Source organism: Triticum aestivum, chromosome 2B, assembly GCF_018294505.1.
Source record: "Triticum aestivum cultivar Chinese Spring chromosome 2B, IWGSC CS RefSeq v2.1, whole genome shotgun sequence".
Taxonomy (NCBI): domain Eukaryota; kingdom Viridiplantae; phylum Streptophyta; class Magnoliopsida; order Poales; family Poaceae; genus Triticum; species Triticum aestivum.
In genome coordinates this window covers 590,070,387-590,094,507 of record NC_057798.1, presented here as the reverse complement: position 1 = coordinate 590,094,507, position 24,121 = coordinate 590,070,387, and positions in this window count along the sequence as shown.

The following is a 24,121-nucleotide window of genomic DNA, read 5'->3' as shown; positions in this document are numbered from 1 at the left end:
AACGGCATTTTAAACATTCTTAACATGGGTGAAAGTGGCATATTATGAAACTAGAGTAAATTCTAAGCACTTTTCATATATAAATTATTTACATATAATGCACGGTTAAAGAGTTATTAAATGTATGAAGCATGAGGGTTTTTCTGTAAAACAACAACTCTGGATAATTAGACAAATTCGCAGTAGCGAAAAAAAACACTACGGGCTGAAACTTGAGTGGGCTTGGCTTCTCACCAGAGGGCTCAGCCCACGCAGGCAGGAAGCAGGAGCAGCCAGGCCTGGCGCTGGCTGCGGGCCACGCAGGCAGATCAAGGCGAGGCAGGGCGCGGTCAACGCTCGGGACGAGCGAGCCGCTGCTGCTCTCGTCTCTGAAGAACCGAAACATCAGCAGGGGGGTCCTGGCGAGAACCTGCCGGGGAAGAGGCAGGAAACGGCAGGCGGCGGCGGAACCGGGTCGCGGGAAACGGCGGGGACGGATGGATCCACCTCGGATCCGGCGAGGCAGGGATCCATGGCGCGAACTAGGTTCCTCCTGTTCGTCCTGAAGACAGAGAGAGACCATGTGGTTAGGTAGAAGGAAGAACCAGGGGAAGAAGGAGAGGAAGGTGACGAGGAGCTGCAGAAGGGCTGGCGTTGGAGCACTTGTGCTCGGCGCCGAGCATCAGGGAGGCACGAGGCCTCGGGCGCCGGGCATCCACGAGCTTAGGCGGTTCAGGGCGCGGCCAACATGAGCAGCGCTCGCGTCCTGAAACTGACGAAATGGGCGGCGACAGCTTCGTTCGTCTGATCGAAGCAGAGACGAGGCCCTGGGGTGGGAGGCAAGCACGGGCAGTCGGGGCGAGAGGAGCCGCGCGGAGGCGATCCGATCTGGCAGCACGAACGGCAAGGACGGGGAGGACACACAGGGCGGCTCCGGTAGCCGGCGGCCATGGCAGCAGGGGCGAGCCTCATTCGTTTCCTGGCAGATAAGAAAACAAACGAGGAAGGGAGAGACATTAGAGAAGGAAGGAGAGGGAAACAGGGGAGAGAAAGAGGAGACGGGCGGCAACTCATCTGTTGGGTTCGCCGGAGACGGTCGGCGGCATGGCCAGAGGCGGGGACGAGGTACTCGGGAACAGGGAGGTGAGGTGGCTTGGGGAGGCAGAGAGGCTCCTGGAAGCGCACGTGAGCAGCAGAAGTCGGGCACGAGGTGCTCGGGGAGGGATCGAGCGAGAGGAGCGGTGCGGCTGTGGGTTGGTTCAGAGCTGAAAACGAGGGAGATGGTCGGAGGCTGCTGGTGGTGGGGATGGATCTAGGAGGATCCCGATGGACATGCAGGAGAGAGTGGCGGCGGCTACTAGGAGGATCCCTAGAAATTAGGGATTTGGTCTCGGTTTAGACTAGTATATATAGCAAGTGGGTTAGGTTAGGCGCTATCCTCCCTCCGATCGTAATTGGACGGACGGAAAAAATAGGCTAGGGAGAGTCCAATAAAGAACTGAAGATACTTTCGGGATGTTTGGGGATGATCCGGATCCAACGGTGATGACTACTCGGGTCGGGTTCGGGAAAGGTTATGGACACACGCGAGGGGTTTGCGGGATGTGCAGAGAGGTTAGGAAGCCAAACAAGAGGGAAACAAAATTTGGTTGGTCTCGGAACGGTCAATGAAAACAAGGGGTGACGCGGCAACTACAAGCGGATACAGGTTTTATGAAAACATATGGATGCGATGCACATGATGCTATGAGATGAGATGCATGGCATGAACAAAATGCAAAACAAACGACAAAAACCCAACCATGAAGGAAATATCATATTGCATCTCCGGAAAAGGCAAGAGTTGGAGTTACGAATATGGAAAGTTGTATCCGGGGCGTTACAGAGAGTGAAACCCCACCTGCCTCTCCGCCCCATGGGGTAGGCGACCCTGAGGTGTCGTCACAGAGGAGTCCAGATCCACTGAGGCCAGAAGCTAACACTTCGGCCGTCCCGAGCCCAGCGCGTTCGGCTCCTGTGGAGGATAATGAGAAGGGTCCAGGAGAGTCCGGTGCCCGCCGAACATACTGACGTGTCTCCTGGAGCAAGCTACTCTCTCGGAGGATCACCGTACACTAAGGGTTACGGTGTTGGAGAAAATTTCCTCCGCCACAAGCGGGTTAAATTAAGCTTTTAGAAGCTTGCTCAAAGGCTTTGAGGTAAGCAGCGAAATACGTAATTTTTGGTTGCACCGCGCGCGATAGATGTGCTCTGTATAGATAGTAGCCCCTGAGACTGTGGTTGTCAGCCCGTAGCAGCAAACGGAGGATCATACTCCCATGTAATAATCGCACTTGTATTGATGTGCAGGTTGCTAAGGGTCCGATGGTGGACCAGACTGCTGAATTTGCCGAATTGAGGCGACAGATTGACGTGGTGGATGCCGACATCACGCTTGTAAACAAGCGATTCGATGAGGCCCAGGGTGTGCGCTCGTATTTCCTTATTTGTTTAGGAAATTGTAAGAAGGTTGTAATATTAATATGATGTGATGTGGCTGCAGGCGGAGCTTCTGCCATTGAGGCCCTGAGGGCAGAACTTGCCCTAGCCAAGGAACAAGCCCGGGTTAGCAATGCGGCTGCCCTAAAGGCAGCCAAAGATTTAAGAGCCGAATAGGCTTCTCATCTCCGAAGCGAGGAGAAGATAGCCGAGATGGCTGTGGAGCTGAGGGACGCCGCCGGCCGGTATGAGCTTCTCGAGAAGGAGAATTAGGCAAAGGCGGCTGACCTGAAGAAGGCGCTGGATTCGGCTAAGGAGATGCGCTCTAACATTAGAGACGCGCGGGAGGAACTTCGACAAGACGGAGAAATCACGGCTGGAAACCCCTATTTGTTGCGGATGAAGTTCCTAGATCCAAAGTATGCTCCTTTGGATCAACTTTGGAGCGCTGCAGATGAGTATGCGGATTTGGCGAAGAGTACGGCTGATGCGACCAAGTTATGCAAGGATCATAAAGATAATGAAATAGAAAGGCTATTCTGGTCGCAATTTAGCGCTCCAACGCGCTCATTGCCATTAAGTGAGAAGATGGCCGCTATAGCCGAGCTCCATAGGTTGTCTGGTCTTGCAATGAGGTCTGTAATAGACCATCCATGGCCGAAAGGACCGAGGCTGGACAGTTACTTTGGTTTAGTGCAACAACTATTTGGCGCCAGATCGCGAATCGATGCCGTGAAGAGGTCGGCATGCATAGAGAGTGCGCGGATGGCTCTTGCCCGTGTTAAGACATATTGGGCGGATATGGAGGCCACCAGCATTGCAATCCAGGGTCCGGCAGGAAGCCAAGACCCAGCCGAGCACTATTTTGAGAAGGTCATAGAAGGTGCCCGTAGAATAGAGGCACAGTGCTCGAAGAATGTCATGTTCGAGTGACAATTCTATTGATTGTAAACAATCATGTGTTAATTATAGAGGCTGTTTTTATACTTTTTCCTAAAAGTATTATAATGTCTCCTGTGTGGCCGTTTATGTATGCATATAACATGAAAGTTAGCAGTTTTTGGCTTTAGCCCGCACACATATAATGCGGGGGTGTTCGAAAAGATATGCGTAAACACACTTTATCCAACGTGTTGGTCCCTTAAGGAGGTGATCGCACGTCAAACCAGGCAACTGGACTATATAGCTGTAACACTTTCACTTAGCCATAGGAGTTGAAAGGTGGGGCTACTATGTAGCCCCTGGTACTTCCGCGTGCATCCAGATACGGTGCGTACGTACTTGACCGGGAAACCGGTCCTTCGTTGATGCGGAGGAATCCTATAGATTCTGATGAGTCCTCGAGTGGTTGACCAGTCTCTCGCTGTATCATGACAGTCAATTTTCAGCTTTCTCTACTGAGGTGCTCATCCGGAATAACCAGGGCACAATCGCAATAGTTCTCCTTTGGCCGCCTTAGCCGATAGAACGGAACATAAGGCAGCAAACCCAGGAGCCGGGCTAACCCAACATTTGACCAAAGACATGATTCGAAGCTGATGCATATAAGGACAAACTCGTGACGCCGAACACTCCCAAAGGTATTCGGACTTTATAACATATACTGGGCTGAGTAACGCGCTTGACCATGTATTTCTAGGTACGTGCATTGATCTGTCATGGTGAAAAGCCTATAACAGCAGTGTCCCTTGTGGGTGTATGGAATACCCATGGGATGTCAAGCAACAAAAGACAATAAAGAAGGTTTACATAGGGGCTTAATCCAAAGAGAAACCTTTGAGCGGGGCCCTGTTGCACGTCTGCGCCTGTGTCTTTGTTGTGCGTATCCTGGAAGGGTGTCGCATGAGTAGTGTTTGTAAAAACGAAAACTCATATAGAGGAGTAAGCGTGCGAGAAGTTGGTTATTCTCAATGGATATTAGAATTATGAGATATTGGCCTATTGATAAGGCAAGCCAAATTGTGGGCTTTATTATGTGTTGACAGCCCCTAGTACCATTTATGGGGATATATGTATAGCACCCAGCCAGGGTTTATCTGGGCTGTTGTTGATGGTGGTGCACCGGACTCGTCTAGCTGTGTCCGTGGTCTTAACGACCGATCATGCGTTCTGGTGGGAGAGGGCGCTTAGTGTTCGGCTACAGGAGCTGCCGCGTACTACTCTGTGTTTCCACTAACCGTTATGACGCCACGTGGACTAGGCATCTTAAGTTTAAGGCATGCGTAGTTCGGTATTGTGTTAAAGCAAGCGAAGGCCGTTCTTCCGAGTAATGCATGATAACCGCTGCTGAAGGGAGCAATATCGAAGAGTAATTCCTCGCTTCTGAAGTTGTCGGGAGAACCGAATGTCACTTCTAACATGAGGGAGCCCCGACAGCGGGCCTCAACGCCTGGTATCACTCCGTTAAAGGTGGTGTTACTCTGGCTTATTCTGGATGGGTCTATCCCCATCTTGCGGACAGTGTCCTGATATATCAGATTAATACTACTGCCGCCGTCCATTAGGACTCGAGTGAGATGGTATCCATCAATTATTGGGTCGAGCACCAAGGCAGTCGATTCTCCGTGCCGGATACTGGCCGGGTGGTCCATGTGATCAAAGGTGATCGGGTAGGCCTCCGAGGGGTTGAACTTGGGGGCAACGAACTCTATGTGAGTTGTGTGGACCATGTTTACTGTTTTGACTTCTGGTGGAATTTTTTCTGTCCCCCATTGTTTGGCTGTCGGGGCTCATCCTCGTTTTCACTTGGCGTTTCCCTTCCTTTGTGTTCGGCATTTAACTTGCCGGCCTGCTTGAAGACCCAACATTCTCTGTGAGTATGATTTGCAGGTTTTTCGGGGGTGCCATGGATTTGGCACGATCTGTCCAGGACTTTGTTCAGGCCGGACGGTTCCTCATTGCTGCCCTTAAATGGCTTCTTTCTTTGACCGGGTCGAGGGCTCCTGAATCCGGCGTTGACCGCCATGTTGTCTGGACTTTCTTCATTGTTTCGACGTTTGTGCTTATTGTGTCGTGGTTTACCATTGCCATCTCGAATTTCGGATGTGCCTGGGTCGCTGGTGCCTCTACGTGCTAACCAGCTGTCTTCGCCCGCACAAAAGCGAGTCATTAGGCTTGTTAGGACCGCCATCATCCTTGGCTTTTCTTGGCCGAGGTGTCTCGCAAGCCACTCGTCCCGGATACTATGCTTGAAGGCCACTATGGCTTCGGCATCCGGACAATCAACAATTTGATTCTTCCTAGTGAGAAATCTGTTCCAAAGCTTACGGGCTGACTCTCCGGGCTATTGTATTATATGCCTTAAATCGTCTGCATCCGGGGGTCGGACATAGGTCCCTTGGAAATTTGCCCTGAAAGCGTCCTCAAGTTCCTCCCAACTTCCAATTAAGTTTTCGGGGAGGTTTTTCAACCAATGCCGAGCTGGTCCTTTCAACTTGAGGGGAAGGTATTTGATGGCGTGGAGGTCGTCCCCACGAGCCATGTGTATGTGAAGGATAAAATCTTCAATCCAGACCCCAGGGTCTGTCGTTCCGTCGTATGCCTCTATGTTCATGAGTTTGAATCCCTGTGGGAATTCGTGATCCAGTACCTAGTCGGTGAAACACAGGGGGTGCACAGCCCCTGTGTACTTGGACATGTTGTGGCATGCTGTCGACGGTTGTTGTGTCCGGGTTTGATTCCGAATTGGTATTTGATCATTATGATTTTGGTGACCATAATCTTGTGCCGGAACTCGTCCTCTAGATCCGTAAATGGACCTGTTCGCACCCGCCTTTTTGTCCAAGAGCTCACGTAGATCATGGGCTGGCTTGTGTGTGGCACCGGTGGCTGCTCTATCACGGCCATGCGGTGGTTGGTCCGGTTAATCGGCCGTAGTATTCTTTGGCGGAATGGGCTCTAAGGCTTCATTGTCAAATTCAGGCAGTAGCTTGCGCTTTGGGTAGCTCTTTGTGTGGCGATCGTCGCCGTATTTTTCTTCAGTGTCTAGCACTTTCTTCCATCTTCGTTTGAGCATGTCCTGCATAGTGTTAAGCCTTTGCTTCTGCTTCTTTAAGCTCCTCGCTGTGGAAATAAGCCTTCCGCGGAGGTTATCTTTTTCCAAACATTTTTCTGGGATGATGAATGCATCATCGACCGGACTCTCATCCTCTCCGAGGGTGGTTTGATGAGTTCGGCCCTCGGGTCGCTGTTATCAGGCATCTACTCCGAGCTGTGTTTGGCGTGACCTGGCTTTTACTGCTCCATCACTGGGTCCATGTGGTCGTCGTTGCCCTTCCAGTCGACTGGAGTGTCAATCTTTCTTGTGTTGTTATCGCCATTTTTACTGTGACTGGACTTAGAGCGCAGCCTGCGTCATTGTTTTGGCTTTTCTCCGGGGGGCTTGTCCTCCGTTGTGTCCTTATTGTCGCCGTTGTCTTCTTTAGGCGTATCTACCATGTAGACGTCATATGATGAAGTGGTAGTCCGATGCCCTATGGGCGTTGGTTCCACATTGTCCCGTGCTTCGACGTCCATACCGTCGATGTTGTTGGAGTCGAAGTCAAGCATGTCTGTTAGGTCGTCGACAGTGGCTATGAAGTGGGTGGTGGGTGGGTCGTGAATTTCTTTGTCGCCCATATCCCATTCAAGTCGGACATAGTTCATCCAAGAGTCTTCTAACAGAGAGAGACCTTAGTGAATTTAGCACGTCTCCGAAGGGCGAGCGCTGAAAGATATCCGCGGCAGTGAACTCCATGATCGGAGCCCAATCGGGTTCGATGGGCATGGATGCACGCGGTCCGAAACCTACGACCGAAGACAAGTCTGGGGGTCTCGAGACACAGGTTTCCTTAGGAGCGGAGTCTGTGTTCGGCTCCAACGCCGATAAGTGTGCAGCCTCCGTGGTGGGGTCCATCCACCCGTCCTCGGATGGCACAATCTTCTCTGGATCTAAGTCCGGAGTTGTAGCAGGCGCGATATCTCAAATACTATCCGACGGCGGATCTAAGTCATGCGTGTGGCGATCGTTCAACGCTCCTGACATGGGCTCGAATCCGTCGAAGATCAAGTCTCCGCGGATGTCGGCAGTGTGGTTTAGGTTCCCGAACCTGACCTGATGGCGAGGGGCATAGCTGTCGATCTGCTCCAGATGGCCAAGGGAGTTGGCCCGCAGTGCGAAGCCGCCGAATACGAAGATCTGTTCGGGGAGAAAAGTCTCACTCTGAACGACCTTGTTGAAGGTTGGGGGAGCCATCGAGCCTTACAGCAACAACACAGAGGAAATCTCAATGAAAGCACCATTGTCGGTGTCAAAACCGGCGGATCTTGGGTAGGGGGTCCCGAACTGTGCGTCTAAGGTTAATGGTAACAGGAGACTGGGGACACATTGTTTACCCAGGTTCGGGCCCTCTCGATGGAGGTAATATCCTACTTCCTGCTTGATTGATCTTGATGATATGGGTATTACAAGAGTTGATCTACCCTAGAAGCTAGCCTATGGTATGATTGTTGTCCTTGTCCTATGGACTAAACCCTCCGGTTTATATAGGCACTAGAGGGGGCTAGGGTTACACAGAGTCGGTTACAGAGAAGGAGATCTATAATCCGGATCGCCAAGCTTGCCTTCCACGCCAAGGAGAGTCCCGTCCGGACACGGGACGGAGTCTACAATCTTGTATCTTCATAGTCCAACAGTCCGGCCAAAGTATATAGTCCGGCTGTCCGGATACCCCCTTATCCAGGACTCTCTCAATCCCTGCCGTCAGTATCCATGGGGGTCTGCTCCCCCATGTGTCCGGCGCTGAGGTTTGACCCTCCGGCGCTGCCTCGATGGTCTCCTGAGCTTGTCCCTGGCCGGGGCTCCTTTGGGATGACACCTCGGTGTTGTCCATGCCTTTGGGGGAGGAGGCCATCAGGAGGGTCCCGCTATCCATCGCATCCGGGTCCAGCGAGTCTTCCAATGAGGATCGCTCAACGTTGGACCTGGCCGGATTGCAAAATGCGTGACTCAATACATTAATACTATGCAGAGGTGAGACTGGATATATGAATGTGTACGGGTTTCCTTGTACTCACGATTTGGTCAGGGGCTTGACCCTGGGATCCCACTCTGGGCTACTGTCGGTGGCTGTGGTGGATTCTTCTAGAAGGGAAGCTTTCCCCTTCTTAGATGTGTTGGCCTCCAAACATGTGGAGGTCGTCCTCTTCTTTCTCCCCCTCGCAGGGGGGACTAGATTTCTTCTTCTTCCCCCTCCTCTTCCTCGTCTTCTTCGACGGAGGAGTGGGCCTTGGCATCTTCGGACACCATGTCTGAAGTACCCTTGCGATGGAAACCGCCCTTGGTCTCCTTGGCCTTCTTCTTCGGCGCCTTATTAGGCGTCGGGACCAGCATCTTCATCAGAAGTGGGCCTGCTTGTTCTTCGGGCAGCGGGGTCGGACAGTAGATCCGCTCTGCCTTCTTCGCCCAGCCCTGGGAGAATCATTAGGGAAGTATTAGGTGTTTTCCTCAATGTATACAAATAAAGGATACACCTTGCAAACATACAAAAACTTACCGAACTTGCGGGACGGGACAATTTGTGCCTGCAATCCTTGGCGGTGTCCGACCACGACTTGCCGGGCTTGAATAGCACCTTCCAGATGTCTTCATGCGTTGTGCCGAAGAACTCCAGCAAGGTTTGGTGCTTGGCCGGATCAAACTCCCATATGTTGCAAGTCCGACGTTGACGTGGAAGGATCCGATGAACTAGCATCACCTGGACCACATCGACAAGTTTGATATCTTTGTCCTCCATGCTCTGGATGCGCGCCTAGGGCGCCGTCAGCTCGTCTGACGAAGACCAGTCTAGGCCCTTTTCGGGCCAGGAAGTGAGCCGCAATGGGGATCCGGATCAGAATTCGGGGGCAGCGGCCCATTTTGTGCCGCGTGGCTCAGTGATGTAGAACCACTATTGTTGCCACCCTTTGACGGATTCGCTGAAAGTACCTGATGGCGATTTGATGTTGGGCATTTTGCTCACCATGGCGCCTCCGCACTCGACGTGTTCACCACCTACCACCTTCGGCTTCACGTTAAAGGTCTTTAGCCACAGTTCGAAGTGTGGACGGATGCGGAGGAAGGCCTCACACATGACGATAAATGTCGAGATGTTGAGGAAGGAATTGGGGGATAGATCATGGAAATCTATCCCGTAGTAATACATAAGGCCGTGAAAAAATGGGTAGAGGGGAAACCCTAGCCCGCTGACGAAGTGGGGAAGGAATACAACCCTCTCGTGGGGTTTCGGAGTAGGGACGATCTGTCCCGCCGCCGGGAGATGGTGCGCGATCTTCTTGGCTAGGTACCCGGCCTCCCGGAGTTTCTTGATATCCTTCTCCTTGACGGAGGAGGCCATCCACTTGCCTTGCGCTCCGGATCCGGACATGGTTGGAGTGCTTTTTGCGGCAGAAGAGATGAGAGCTTGGGCGTTGGAGCTCGAGAATCGAAAAGCAGAAGAGAAGGCATGTGTGAAAGAGGGGAATCCTTATCCCTTTATAAATGCAGTAAAAAGCATCCGCCTCCCCACTCGCCCTACAACTAGCTTATTTCCCAAGCGTCGCACTGATGGCACGATTGGGTTACCCATACCCGCGTTGATGAGAATCTCGTGATAAGGGGACACAATTTCTGCTTCGACAAGACGTGCCGATGAAACTGCACCTCGAAATACGTTGAGGCAGGCTAAAAACGGTTCAAATAAAGACCAGACCATGGCGTGATGTCACGTTGTGAGTTGCGAGCAGATTGGACTCGTGGGATATTATACTCTCTATAGTGGTATGAGGAATTTGTTTTGCAGAGCCGGACACGCTTCCTGTGTTCGGAAGACTATGTTGGAGTATTCGGAGAAGGAACCTGCCTTGCAATGCCAAAGACAATCTGCGCGCCAGACTCGTCGTCATTGAAGCCTAGTTCAGGGGCTACTGAGGGAGTCCTAGACTAAGGGGTCCTCGGACAGCCGGACTATATACTTTGGCCGAACTCTTGGACTATGAAGATACAAGACAGAAGACTTCGTCCCGTGTCCAGATGGGACTCTCCTTTGCGTGGAGGACAAGCTTGGCGGTACAGATATGTAGATTCCTTTCTCCGTAACTGACTTTCTGTAACCCTAGCCCCCTCCGATGTCTATATAAACCGGAGGGTTTAGTCCATAGGACAACAATCATAACTTCATAGGGCTTCTAGGGTTTAGCCATTACGATCTCGTGGTAGATCAACTCTTGTAATACTCATATTCGTCAAGATCAATCAAGCAAGAAGTAGGGTATTACCTCCATAGAGAGGGCCTGAACCTGGGTAAACATTGTGTCCCCCGCTTCCTGTTACCATTAGCTTTAGACGCACAGTTCGGGACCCCCTACCCAAGATCCGCCGGTTTTGACACCGACAATAGCCTCCACACAAAATCCAACCGCTTCTCACGTTTGACCCAACTCGGTCAGACCGAATAATGAACTCGGTGAGACCGATTTAGTTCATAATGTGTATGTTAGGAAACTCGGTGGGACCGACTAGAATAACTCGGTGAGACCGATGTGCTAGAGCTGGGGCAAAACCTCATCTCGGTGGCGCTGATTGCGTGAACTCGGTGAGACCGATTTCAGCAAAGAGCAAACAGAGAGTTAGTCAAGCAAACTCGGCGTGACCGATTACTCATTCCGGTGAGACTGAAATGTTACAGAAGGGGATCAAAGAGTTTGCAGGGCTATCTCGATGAAACTGAGATCCGTACCGGTGGAACCGAATTGCTAGGGTTTCTGGAAGTGGCTATGACATATGAACTTGGTGGCTCAAGGCAGATAGAACCTGTGGGGCTGAGATGGAGTTTAGGGTTTTGGACATATTTGGAATGAGAAAGTGGTTGAGGGTGAGCGAGTTCCGGACTAGGGGGTGTCCGGATAGCCGAACTATCATCATTGGCCGGACTCCAAGACTATGACTGGCTGAAGAAGAGTTCAGCCAGTCCTGTCCTGTCAAAGGAAGGGGAGTTTAGATCACGCGTCCCTTAAAGGACAGAATCACTTACCTCATCAGCTGGACGCTCCAAGCTGAATCGCGATCTTCGGTAGCGGATGCGGGAGCCTCGGTGCCGTTGAACAACACCTTCCAGACATCTTCGTACGTAGTGACGAAGAGCCCCTTCAGAGTCTGGTGCTGCGCCGGATCGAACTCCCACATGTTGAAGCCCCGTCGTTGGCACGGGAGAATCTGGCGGATGAGCATGACCTGGACTATGTTGACAAGCTTGAGCTTCTTGTCCACCAGCTTTTGGACGCAAGCTTGGAGTCTTGTCAGCTCCTCCGAATCACCCAAAATCCGGCCACTCTCTTTCCAGGTGGTAAGCAGTGTGGGGATGCCAGATCTGAATTCGGGGGCCGCTGCCCAATCGGCGTCACGCAACTCGGTGATGTAGAACCACCCCGATTGCCACCCCTTGATGGTTTCCATGAAGGTGCCTTCCAGCCACGTAACGTGGGACATCCTGCCCACCATGGCGCCTCCGTACTCCGCTTGGCTGCCCTTCACAACCTTCGGCTTGACATTGAAGGTCTTGAGCCACAAGCCGAAGTGGGGCTGGATGCAGAGGAAGGCCTCGCACACGATGATAAACGCCGAGATGTTGAGGATGAAATTCGGGGCCAGATCATGGAAATCCAGGCCGTAGTAGAACATGAGCCCCCGGACGAAGGGGTGAAGTGGGAAGCCCAGTCCGCGGAGGAAATGGGGAAGAAACACTACCCTCTCATGGGGCCTGGGGGTGGGGATGAGCTCTCCCTCGTCGGGGAGCCGATGCGCGATGTCGCTGGACAAGTATCCAGCGTCGCGCAGCTTCTGGATCTGCCCCTCCGTGACGGAGGATGCCATCCACTTGCCTCCCGCTCCGGACATAGTTGGAGAAGGTTGAGGTGAGAAGTGCGGACTTGGGCGCTGGAGCTCGAGTTCGCGGAGATGGATAAGCCAAGGAGGAAGAAGGCGCAAGTAAAAGGGTTGGATCTTTATCCCCTTATATGGGCGGACAGAAACACGCGTCCCCACCTGCCTGGTAAAACTCGCTTATCTCCCAAGCGTCACAATCAATGGCGCGGTTGGGTTACCCACGTCCGTATTGATGGGAGTCCCGAAATAAGGGGAACACGATCTCTGCTTCGACAAGACGTGCCAAGGAAACCGCCTCGCTAAATGCGCTGAGGTGGAACAATAAAAACAATTCGAGTAAAGGCTTGGAAGTGGTGTGACGTCACGCCACAGAATACGTCAGCAGATTGATCTTGTGTAATATTATTCTCTCTATGGTGGTATGTGGAATTTATTTTTGCAGAGCTGGACACTATCCTGGTGTTCACAATCTTCTATAAATTATTCGGAGGAGGAACCCGCCTTGCAATGCCGAAGACAATATGCGCGCCGGACTCGTCGTCATTGAAGCCTAGTTCAGGGGCTACTGAGGGAGTTCCGGACTAGGGGGTGTCCGGATAGCCGAACTATCATCATCGGCCGGACTCCAAGACTATGATACAAGATTGAAGACTTTGTCCCGTGTTCGGATGGGACTTTCCTTGGCGTGGAAGGCAAGCTTGGCGATACGGATATGTAGATCTCCTACCTTTGTAACCGACTCTGTGTAACCCTAACCCTCTCTGGTGTCTATATAAACCGGATGGCTGTAGTCCATAGGATGAACAACAATCATACCATAGGCTAGCTTCTAGGGTTTAGCCTCCTTGATCTCGTGGTAGATCTACTCTTGTAACCCACATCATTTATATTAATCAAGCAGGACGTAGGGTTTTACCTCCATCAAGAGGGCCCGAACCTGGGTAAAAACATCATGTCCCTCGTCTCCTGTTACCATCCGCCTAGACGCACAGATCGGGACCCCCTACCCGAGATCCGCCGGTTTTGACACCGACAGAGGGCTTTAGAGAAATATCACTGAGCATTTAGCAAGCAAGCCATTAAGCAACACCTCATCCCCTTTTAATAGTATTAGCTTTCATATGGACTCAATGTGATCTTGGATCACTTAAAATGAAATGAAGAGTCTTGAGCTTTTGCCAATATGTGTCCTTAGCATTTTGAAGGGGTTCCACATCCTCTTGTCCATTCCACGCCATTGTTGAACTTGTCTGAAATACACTAGATAGAAGCATTAGTCCAACAAGAGATATGTTGACATTAATTACCAAAATTTCCCAAGGAGCACTTATGCTTTCAATCTCCCCCTTTTTGGTAATTGATGACAACATACATCAAAGCTTTAGGTAAAAGATATGAAGAGTAGCAGGTAAAGCTTCGGAGGAACATGTAACATGCATAAGCTCCCCCTACATGTGTGTAATCATGTGAATATAGAATATACTAACATGTGAAAGCATTAACATGACAAAGCAAGCAGAGAGTTGCATATATCTTGGCTATATGCATCAGAGCAAATGATATGATTTAGAAATGCACCTCCATGTCTATGTTGCAAACAACATGTACACCAACAAAAGATCATCATGAACATGAGTGTGATGCATATATTTACCTTGTGGTCTTGAGCTGACTTTGGAAAGAGTGGACCTGAGAAAACAGGGTTAGAAACATAAGGACACTCTTAATAAAGCATGTTAAGGACCCACAAGAATACCAAGACTGGGATGCCATGTAATGGGTGAGTACTAAGTACTTCAATAAGATATAGACATGTCTCCAAAGATATAAAGATGTGCAATGAATTCCAAAGATTTTTCTCCCCTTAGACATGGACTTTTTCTCCCTCTGAATCTGATATTGGATAATGGGAGAAGATAGGGTGAGATAAAATCAGATCAAGATAGGGTAATATCAACCAAAAATATAGCAACAAGAATTTTAGCAATAGCTAAGATTAAACATATTGACATGTCTTTCCCCTCTAAAATACATGTGACTTCTCTCCTCTTTGTTAACAAGCATTTGTAGAAGAGCTTGGATGTGCTCATATGATAAGCTTTGATGTGCTCTCTCTCTCTCCCCCCTTCGACATCAATTTCCAAGAACGGCACTTCCGGAGCATGAATCAAGTAGGTGTGGTCCTTGAGAGACATTATAAAGCAGTAGGCATTGTATGATGCATATAGAGGGAAGAATCATTGAGTGGAGCTGAAGAAAATAGGTAGTAAGAAATGGCAAAATATTTTCTCAGAGTTGAAATCAGTGATGCCGATGGGTTTTCCATCAGTGACACCGAGATGACAAAGTCACAGAAGGTACCGATCAGTGAGACTGAATCAGTCCATGTCGGTTGTACCGATGAACTATTCACAAGGAGACTTGTATTTTAGTCAAGCTGATAGGTTTGGATCGGAGGGACCGAGTTCACATAGAGTAAAGATTTTGTCAACTCAACTCACTTGGCAAATGAATTCTCACAAGGATTTGCAAGGAATTAACAGAAAGATTTGCAATGAATTAAACACTGATAAAGAGAACACGGATAAGAGGATCTAGATGAAGTTTTTATTTTGACAAAAGAGACACTATGGCAATAAAACATGCAAATGGAAACTCAATTAAAAAAAGAAACACCAGATAACTTCATCTAGAGATGGTCGGCGACAAAGTCACCTATGTTAGAGTATATTAACTTAGGAGTCAACTGAGTTCACTTGATCATAGGTCATACTCATCGTTAATCTCAAAATGGGGTTACCATTTTTTCGTTTAAGAATTTTGATGTATTCACACCTTGTTGAGTTGATTTAGATCATGTCTTGGAGCAAAGCTTCTCTAAGGTGGAATGACATACCTTGGGTTGTGGTGTTGATCTTGTTCATGTAGTTGAACTTGTGTTGGATGCTCAAGGTTGATGTTGTCCATCAAGAGTTGGGAGCACCCTAGTAGTATCAGTTCATCTTCCTACATGGGTTAGTCTTGCAAGGAAAAGCACTCGTGTATCCAAAATGACAATAATGAAACTTGATATTAATTGAAATTTGATATATTGAAAAAGTCAAAAGATACATTGAGTGAGTTCCTGCTTCCTTGTTTTCAACAACCACATCATAGGAACTTGGTGATGTAGAGATTGCTCAAAATATGAGTGGCTTGCAATCTCATAAATCTGGGCTCATCCAAGTACTTACAAGGGTTAGATAACATGCAAGGGGACAAGTAGAGATCCGAGACATATGGTCATTATCATAAGAGAAATATCAAGGATTAGTCAAAAAAGGCTCATGCCTTGCATGTATCCAAATAGGGTTTCTACTCCAAATTTGAGGCATCAATGATATTAAATTCACCTCTCAAATGACAAAACACTTTCTCATCAAGCCGTTTGGTGAATATATCCGCCAATTGCTTATCGGTACGAACATGCTTAAGATTGATGTCTCCTTTAGCAACATGATCTCAAATGAAATAATGACAAACTTCAATATACTTAGTTCGAGAATGTTGCACGGGATTGTGAGCAATCTTAATAGCACTTTCATTGTCACAAAGCAATGGGACATGTTTCACATGTATCCCATAATCCTTAAGGGTTTGGATCATCCAGAGTAATTGAGAAAAACATGATCCGACGGCATTGTATTCTTCTCGACAGTGGATAAGGATACCGAGTTTTGTTTCTTGGAGGACCAAGATACAAGGGATCTACCAAGAAATTGACAAGTACCCGAAGTGGACTTTCTATCAACCTTGTCACTGGCATAGTCCGAATCGGAGTAGCCAATAAGATCAAAAGATGACCTCTTAGGATACCAAATGCCAAAGTTTGGTGTATGAATTAAGTAGCTCATTATCCTTTTCATGGCCTTAAGATGACACTATTAAGGGGCTGCTTGATATCGTGCACACATGCACACACACACACTTAGCATAATATAGGGACGGGAGGCACATAGATATAACAATGAACCAATCATAGAGCGGTAAACCTTTTGGTCAACCGGTTTGCCATCCTTAGTCAAGTCAAGATGTCCACTAGTAGGCATGGGTGTTTTCATACCTTTGCTTTCTTGCATGTTGAACTTCTTGAAAATATCCTTGGTATACTTTGTTTGAGATACAAAGGTACTTTCCTTAGTTTGCTTGATTTGCAAAGAAAGGAAAATTTTGAGTTCGCTCATCATAGACATCTCAAACTTCTCCGACATTAGCCTTCCAAACTTTTCACTAAAATGGGGGTTAGTAGATCCAAATATGATATCATCCACATAAATTTGGCACACAAATAATTCTCCATTAACCCTTAGTAAAAAGTGTAGAATCGATTTTCCCAATTTCAAAGCCTTTTTCAATAAGAAATTTGGTCAAGCATTTATACCATGCTCTAGGAGCTTGTTTAAGACCATAAAGAGCCTTGTGAAGTTTGTAGACATGATTAGGTTTCTTAGGATTGATAAAGCCAGGAGGTTGTTTAACATACACCTCCTCCTCAATTTCTTCATTAAGAAAAGCACTTTTAGTGTCCATTTGTTATAAAGTGATATCATGGTGATTGGCATAAGCAAGTAAGATGAGTATGGACTCAAGTCTAGCAACGGGGGCATAAATCTCACCATAGTCCATACCTCCGACTTGAGTGTAGCCTTGAGCAGCGAGACGAGCCTTGTCGCGTACAACTGTCCATCTTCATCTTGCTTATTTTGAACCACCCATTTGGTTCCAATGACATTGAGGGAGTTTCGGACTAGGGGGTGTCCGGATAGCCGAACTATCATCATCGGCCGGACTCCAAGACTACGAAGATAGAAGATTGAAGACTTCGTCCCGTGTTCGGATGGGACTTTCCTTGGCGTGGAAGGCAAGCTTGGCGATACGGATATGTGGATCTCCTACCTTTGTAACCAACTCTGTGTAACCCTATCCCTCTCCGGTGTCTATATAAACCGGATGGCCTTAGTCCATAGGACGAACAACAATCATACCATAGGCTAGCTTCTAGGGTTTAGCCTCCTTGATCTCGTGGTAGATCTACTCTTGTAACCCACATCATCAATATTAATCAAGCAGGACATAGGGTTTTACCTCCATCAAGAGGGCCCGAACCTGGGTAAAAACATCGTGTCCCTCGTCTCCTGTTACCATCCGCCTAGACGCACAGATCGGGACCCCCTACCCGAGATCCGCCGGTTTTGACACCGACATTGGTGCTTTCATTGTGAGTTCCTCTGTGTCGTCATCTATAGGCTCGATGGCTTCTTCGATCATCATCAACAACGCAGTCCAGGGTGAGACCTTCCTCCCCGGACAGATCTTCGTATTCGGCGGCTTCGCACTGCGGGCCAATTCGCTTGGCCAACTGGAGCAGATCGAAAGCTACGCCCCTGGCCGTCAGGTCAGCTTTGGAAGTTTAAACTTCACGGCTGACATCCGCGGGGACTTGATCCTTGATAGGTTCGAGCCACAGCCAAGCGTGCCGCACTGTCGTGGCAAGCATGATTTAGCTCTGCAGCCGGACAGTACCTTCGAGGCCGCACTCGAAACCGCTCCGATCTTCAATTCGGAGCCAGCTCCGCAGATCGAGGATGGATGCCTAGACACTGCCTCGAGGGCTGCAACCTCTACGGCGATAGAGCCGAACACTGACTTTGTCCCTCATAAAGCTCGTGACTCCAAGGTGTCGGACTCCTCGCCGGACTCCGGACCTCCCGCGCCCGCCCTAATCGAATCCGATTGGGCGCCGATCATGGAGTTCACCGCAGCGGACGTATTTTAACACTCACCTTTCCGCGACATCTTGAGTTCGCTAAAATATCTCTCGTTATCAGGAGAGCCCTGGCCGGACTGCGGTCAGGACGGTTGGGATGCGGACGACGAAGAAATTCAAAGCCCACCCACCACCCACTTGGTAGCCGTTGTCGATGATTTAACAGACATGCTAGACTATGACTCCGAGAACATTGACGGTATGGACGACGACGCCGGAGACGACCAAGAACCAGTGCCCACTGGGCACTAGACAACCACCTCATCGTATGACATATACATGGTGGATATCCCAAAAGATGGGAATGGCGAAGGAACAGAGGAGGATGACCCCTCCAAAAAGCAGCCCAAGCGCCGGCGTCAGCAGCGCCGCTCTAAATCCCGCCACAGCAAGAATGAAGACTCCGGCACCGGAGACAATAATACACCGAACAGTGCCGAAGACAACCCGCTCCAGCAAGATGCAGCGCAGGAGGACGGAGACGCCAGCCCTTATGAAGGAGCGGCAGGAGAAGAGGCAGAGGATTATACGCCTCCCTCCGGAGACGAAGCGAGCCTCGACGACGACGAATTCGTCGTGCCTGAGGATCCCGTCGAACAAGAGCGTTTTAAACACAGGCTTATGGCCATGATGAACAGCCTCAAGAAAAAGCAGCAACAGCTTAGAGCTGATCAGGATCTGCTAGCCGACAGATGGACTGAATTCCTCGCGGCTGAAGAGCATGAGCTCGAATGCCCCTCCAAAAGCTACCCTAAATGCAAGCTGCTCCCCCGATTAGAGGAGGAGGCTTACGAACCCGCATCACTAGGAGACAATACGGCTGACCGACCACCCCGTGGTCGCGACAGAGTGGCCTCTAGGCCCTTCACCAGACCCGTACCCTGGCATCGCTCGAAAAGCACACGGCCACATGGGAACACTCCGGACTTGCGAGATATATTGGAGGATAAGGCAAGACAATCAAGATCGATCTATGGATCGCGTGGGCGTCCCACGATACGTGATGACAATCGTCGCGCCGGACACAATAAGACCGGCCGGGCCGAACAAAATAGACCAAGCTCCCTTGAGCTCCGTCGTGATATCGCCCAGTACAGAGGCGCCGCACACCCACTATGCTTCACAGATGAAGTAATGGATCATCAAATCCCCGAAGGGTTTAAACCCGTCAATATTGAATCCTACGATGGCACAACAGACCCCGCGGTTTGGATTGAAGACTATCTCCTTCACATCCACATGGCCCGCGGTGACGATCTTCACGTCATCAAATACCTCCCCCTCAAGCTTAAAGGACCAGCCCGGCATTGGCTCAACAGCTTGCCAGCAGAGTCAATTGGGAGTTGGGAGGACCTAGAAGCCGCATTCCTTGATAACTTCCAAGGCACTTATGTGCGACCACCAGACGCTGATGACCTAAGCCACATAATTCAACAGCCAGACGAATCGGCCAGGCAATTCTAGACACGGTTCTTAACCAAGAAAAACCAAATCGTGAACTGTTCGGATGCGGAGGCCCTCGCGGCCTTCAAGCATAACAACAGCGACGAGTGGCTTGCCCGGCACCTGGGACAGGAAAATCCGAAATCCATGGCAGCCCTCACATCACTCATGACCCGCTTCTGCGCGGGTGAGGACAACTGGCTAGCACGCAGCAACAACCTCAACAAAAATTCTGGCAGTCCAGACTTCAAGGACCAAAATGGCAGGCCGCGTTGCAACAAAAACAAACGCCGCATTAACGGCGATCATATTGAGGATACGGCAGTCAATGCAAGATTCAGAGGCTCTAAACCCGGTCAGCGGAAAAAGCCATTCAAAAGAACTACTCCGGGTCCTTCCAATTTGGACCGAATACTCGACCACTTGTGCCAGATACACGGCACCCCCGAAAAGCCAGCTAACCACACCAACAGGGACTGTTGGGTATTCAAGCAGGCAGGCAAGTTAATTACCGAAAACAATGACAAGGGGCTACATAGCGATGATGCGGACGAGACCCAACCGCCGAACAATAGAGGACAGAAGGGTTTCCCCCCACAGGTGCGGACGGTGAACATGATATACGCAACGCACATACCCAAAAGGGAGCGGAAGCGTGCACTCAGGGATGTCTACGCGATGGAGCCAGTTGCCCCGAAGTTGAATCCATGGTCCTCCTGCCCGATCACTTTTGACGGAAGGGACCACCCCACCAGCATCCGCCACGGCGGATTCGCCGCACTGGTCTTAGTCCCAATCGTCGATGGATTTCACCTAACTAGAGTCCTGATGGACGGCGGCAGTAGCCTGAACCTGCTTTACCAGGATACAGTGCGCAAAATGGGCATAGACCCCTCAAGGATTAAACCTACCAAAACAACCTTTAAAGGCGTCATACCAGGTGTAGAAGCCAATTGTACATGCTCAATTACACTGGAAGTGGTCTTCGGATCCCCGGATAACTTCCGAAGCGAGGAGTTAATCTTCGACATAGTCCCGTTCCGCAGCGGCTATCATGCCTTGCTCGGACGTACTGCGTTTGCAAAGTTCAACGCGGTGCCGCACTACGCATACCTCAAGCTCAAGATGCCAGGCCCTCGAGGAGTCATCACGGTCAACGGAAACACTGAACATTCTCTCTGCACGGAGGAACATACAGCGGCTCTCGCAGCAGAAGTGCAATGCAGCCTCTTAAGGCAATTCTCGAGTCCGGCCTTTAAGCGGCCGGACACAGCTAAGCGCGCCCGGAGTAACTTACAACAAGACCACCTGGCACGTTCCGAGCACACGTAGCAGTGCGGCCCCAACCCCAGCTCCTGCGAAACGTTAAAGCAGGTCCTTCGTGTACACCATTACGCTCTGAAAATACCATGGGCATGGGGAGAGGGGCACGACCACGATAAACCCACACTGCGGCTAAACCACACCAGGGGCTCTCGAGTGTGTCGTTCTTTTTTCTTTTCTTTTTACCTTTTATTTTTTACACACAGGACTCCGTTTGTCAGAAGCCCTGTCTGGCAGCAGATCTGCCGAACTCATGATGCAACAGCCAGGGAAGGATAAAGGCCACAATGAATATACAGGTGGTCTCCATTACGAGCATTTTTTATACACCAATCTGCAGCCTACCCCTGGAGGGAGACATGTTTAACAGTCCCATTCCTTGCTTATCGCACTATTTGTATCGTTTTGCATTCGTAACAGCACTTATTGAATAAAACAATGCAGTACCTTTTTGCTTATAATTGCATTTCCTTTTCATACATATGTTCATTCATGGCATATTGCATTCGTACACTTTGGTACGACTAATACACATCAGGGGCTTATGTTCCCCGAATCATGGTCTGATGAGTCCGAACACTTTCACAAGTGCGGCACCCCGAACTTATAGCACTATATGCATCGGCTCTGAATCATGTCTTGGGTCAATAGTTGGGTTTACCCAGCTCCCATGTTTTGGTACCTTACGTTCCGTTATATCGGCTAAGGTAGCACTGGGAGAACCACTACGATTGCGCCCCAGTTGAGCTGGGTTAACGCCTCAGTGGAGAAAGCTTAAACTGACCGTCATGATGAGGCGAGAGCCGGTCGCTGTTCGAGAGGTTTTTTGTGAGTCCTTAAAGACTTATGCCGCTTAGAGCGAGGAGCCGGATACTGTCTGGCCAAGGCGTGGATAGCGCCCCAAATTCGGCCTTCCGAAGACTAGGGGCTTCGCCGAAATTTAAAATTATATAATTCTATGGCTAAGTGAGAGTGTTCAAGCATTATAAGTCCGGTTGCCTTGTTCGCTGTGTCGAGCGCCTCCCTAGATGGACCCAAAAATGGGAACAAGAGCGCTCGAGTTTATCCCGAACACCGCAGCACTCATGGCATGGGGGTTGAAGCCGACGACTTGCCATCTCTCAGATTTGATAAACATCCGCACAGAAGGTAATATTTTAAATTAACAAGCGTTGCTTAGCGCATATGAACCAAGTTTTCAGCGCACAGGATAACAAAATGCGAGTCTACTCAAATATTACATCTTTGGAGCACTCATCCGCAATAGTGCGGGCGCCCATCAGCACACTCTTATAATACATCTCGGGCGTGTGATGCTCCTTGCCCTCTGGTGGCGGGTCCGTCACGAGCTTCTGGGCATCCATCTTGCGCGGGCAAGGGCCCGACGGGCACCCTCAATACAGGCGGAGTGCTTGATAACTTCAACCCACGGGCACACATCCACCAGCCGGCTCACCAGGCCGAAGTAGCTCCTAGGCATAGCCTCCTTAGGCCACAGCCAAACTATGAGGCCCTTCATGGCCTGTTCGGCCGCCTTGTGGAGCTCGACTAGCTGCTTCAGCTGGTCGCTAAGGGGCATCGGATGTCCGGCCTCAGCATACTGGGACCAGAAGACCTTCTCTGCCGAGCTCCCCTCCTTGGCCCGGTAGAATGCGGCATCATCGGACACGCTGCGAGGAAGATCTGTGAACGCTCCTGGAGAGCTCCGAATTCGGGTAAGCGACAGGTAATTAACACTCACATGCTAACTTTGCATGAAAAATGCCTTACCCGCTGCTATTTTCTTCACTGCCTCAATCTCCTGGAGGGCCTTGTAGGCTTCGGCCTTAGCGGTTTTGGCATTCTCAAGAGCCGTTGCAAGCTCAGACTCTCGAGTCTTCGAGTCACGCTCCAAGCTCTCCTGTTTTTTCACGAGATCCTGGAGCTCTTGCTGTACCTCCGCCACCCGCGCCTCCTGTTTCTTTCGCTCGGTGTGCTCCGCGGCCGCATTGCGTTCGGCCGCGGCCACCGCTTCCTTCAGGGTCGCCACATCGTTAGTGGCCCCTGCAATACCCAAGTTATCCTTGTCATTTTTCTTGCAACCAAATCTTTTTCTGTAAGGTACAATTTTCATAAGGTATTACTCACCTTCTTTTTCCTCGAGCTGCTTCTTGGCACGGCCGAGCTCGTTCTCGGACCGCTCGAGGTTTTCCTTCAAAGTATTGACCTCCGCAGTCATTGCGGCGGAGGTCAGCAGCACAGCCTGCAATCCCATATTGACATATTTTCATGACTCCTGCGTTTATCTTTCTAAAGATCCTCAGTCCGGCTTTTCTTTCTGAACACCGAACCGAGCATCAGGGGCTACTATCTATGCGGTACCATTTTACATATATTGAAATTCTTACCTCAAAGCCTGTTAGAAGGCTGCTGCAGGCTTCGGTCAGCCCGCTCTTAGCGAGATGAACCTTCTGAATCACCGCACTCATAATAGTGCGGTGTTCCTCTTGGATGGAGGCGCCATTGAGCGCCTCCAGCAAATTATCCGGCACCTCCGGTTGGACGGAGGCATCCGGCGTCGCGGTCTTGCCCTTCTTACAAAGGGGTCGCCCGCCGGACTCCGGAGCCACTGTGGCCTCTGGGGCCGAGTCCGGTGCAAAGTCCGGGAGGTTGTCCTGTGACACCTCCGGGGCCTCCTCCTCCTGGTAGGTCCCTTCCTGGGACCCCACCTCGGCATCGTCCGCGGCACGGGGGGTGGAGGCAGTCGGAAGGGAATCCATATCCGACGCACCCAAGGACCCGCTCGACGAAACGGGAAGATCATCCTTGGGCGGACTGCAGGGTTGTACGCGGCATTAGAAAGACATTATGTGGCGAAAAGAAAAAACCTTGAAGTTATTCGTGAGTCCGGATACTTACAATCTCACCAGGGGCTTGGCCCTTGGAGGCCAGTCCTCGTCGTCGTCACTGGCGTTGGCGGAGCGATCCAGGGGAAGAGGTTTTCCCTTCTTGGACCCTTCGGCCTCCCTTGTTGGGGAGGCCTTCCTTTTCTTCCCTCCCCCCATTGGGGGAGAGGCTTTCTTCTCCTCGTCGTCTTGGTGGGAGGAGTCGGCCTTGGATTCATCATCCGATAGCACCTGAAAACGGGAACTCTTCCGAGTCCCCGTGGCCTTCTTCTTGGCCTTCTTCTCCGGCACCACGTGGGGTGCCGGAGC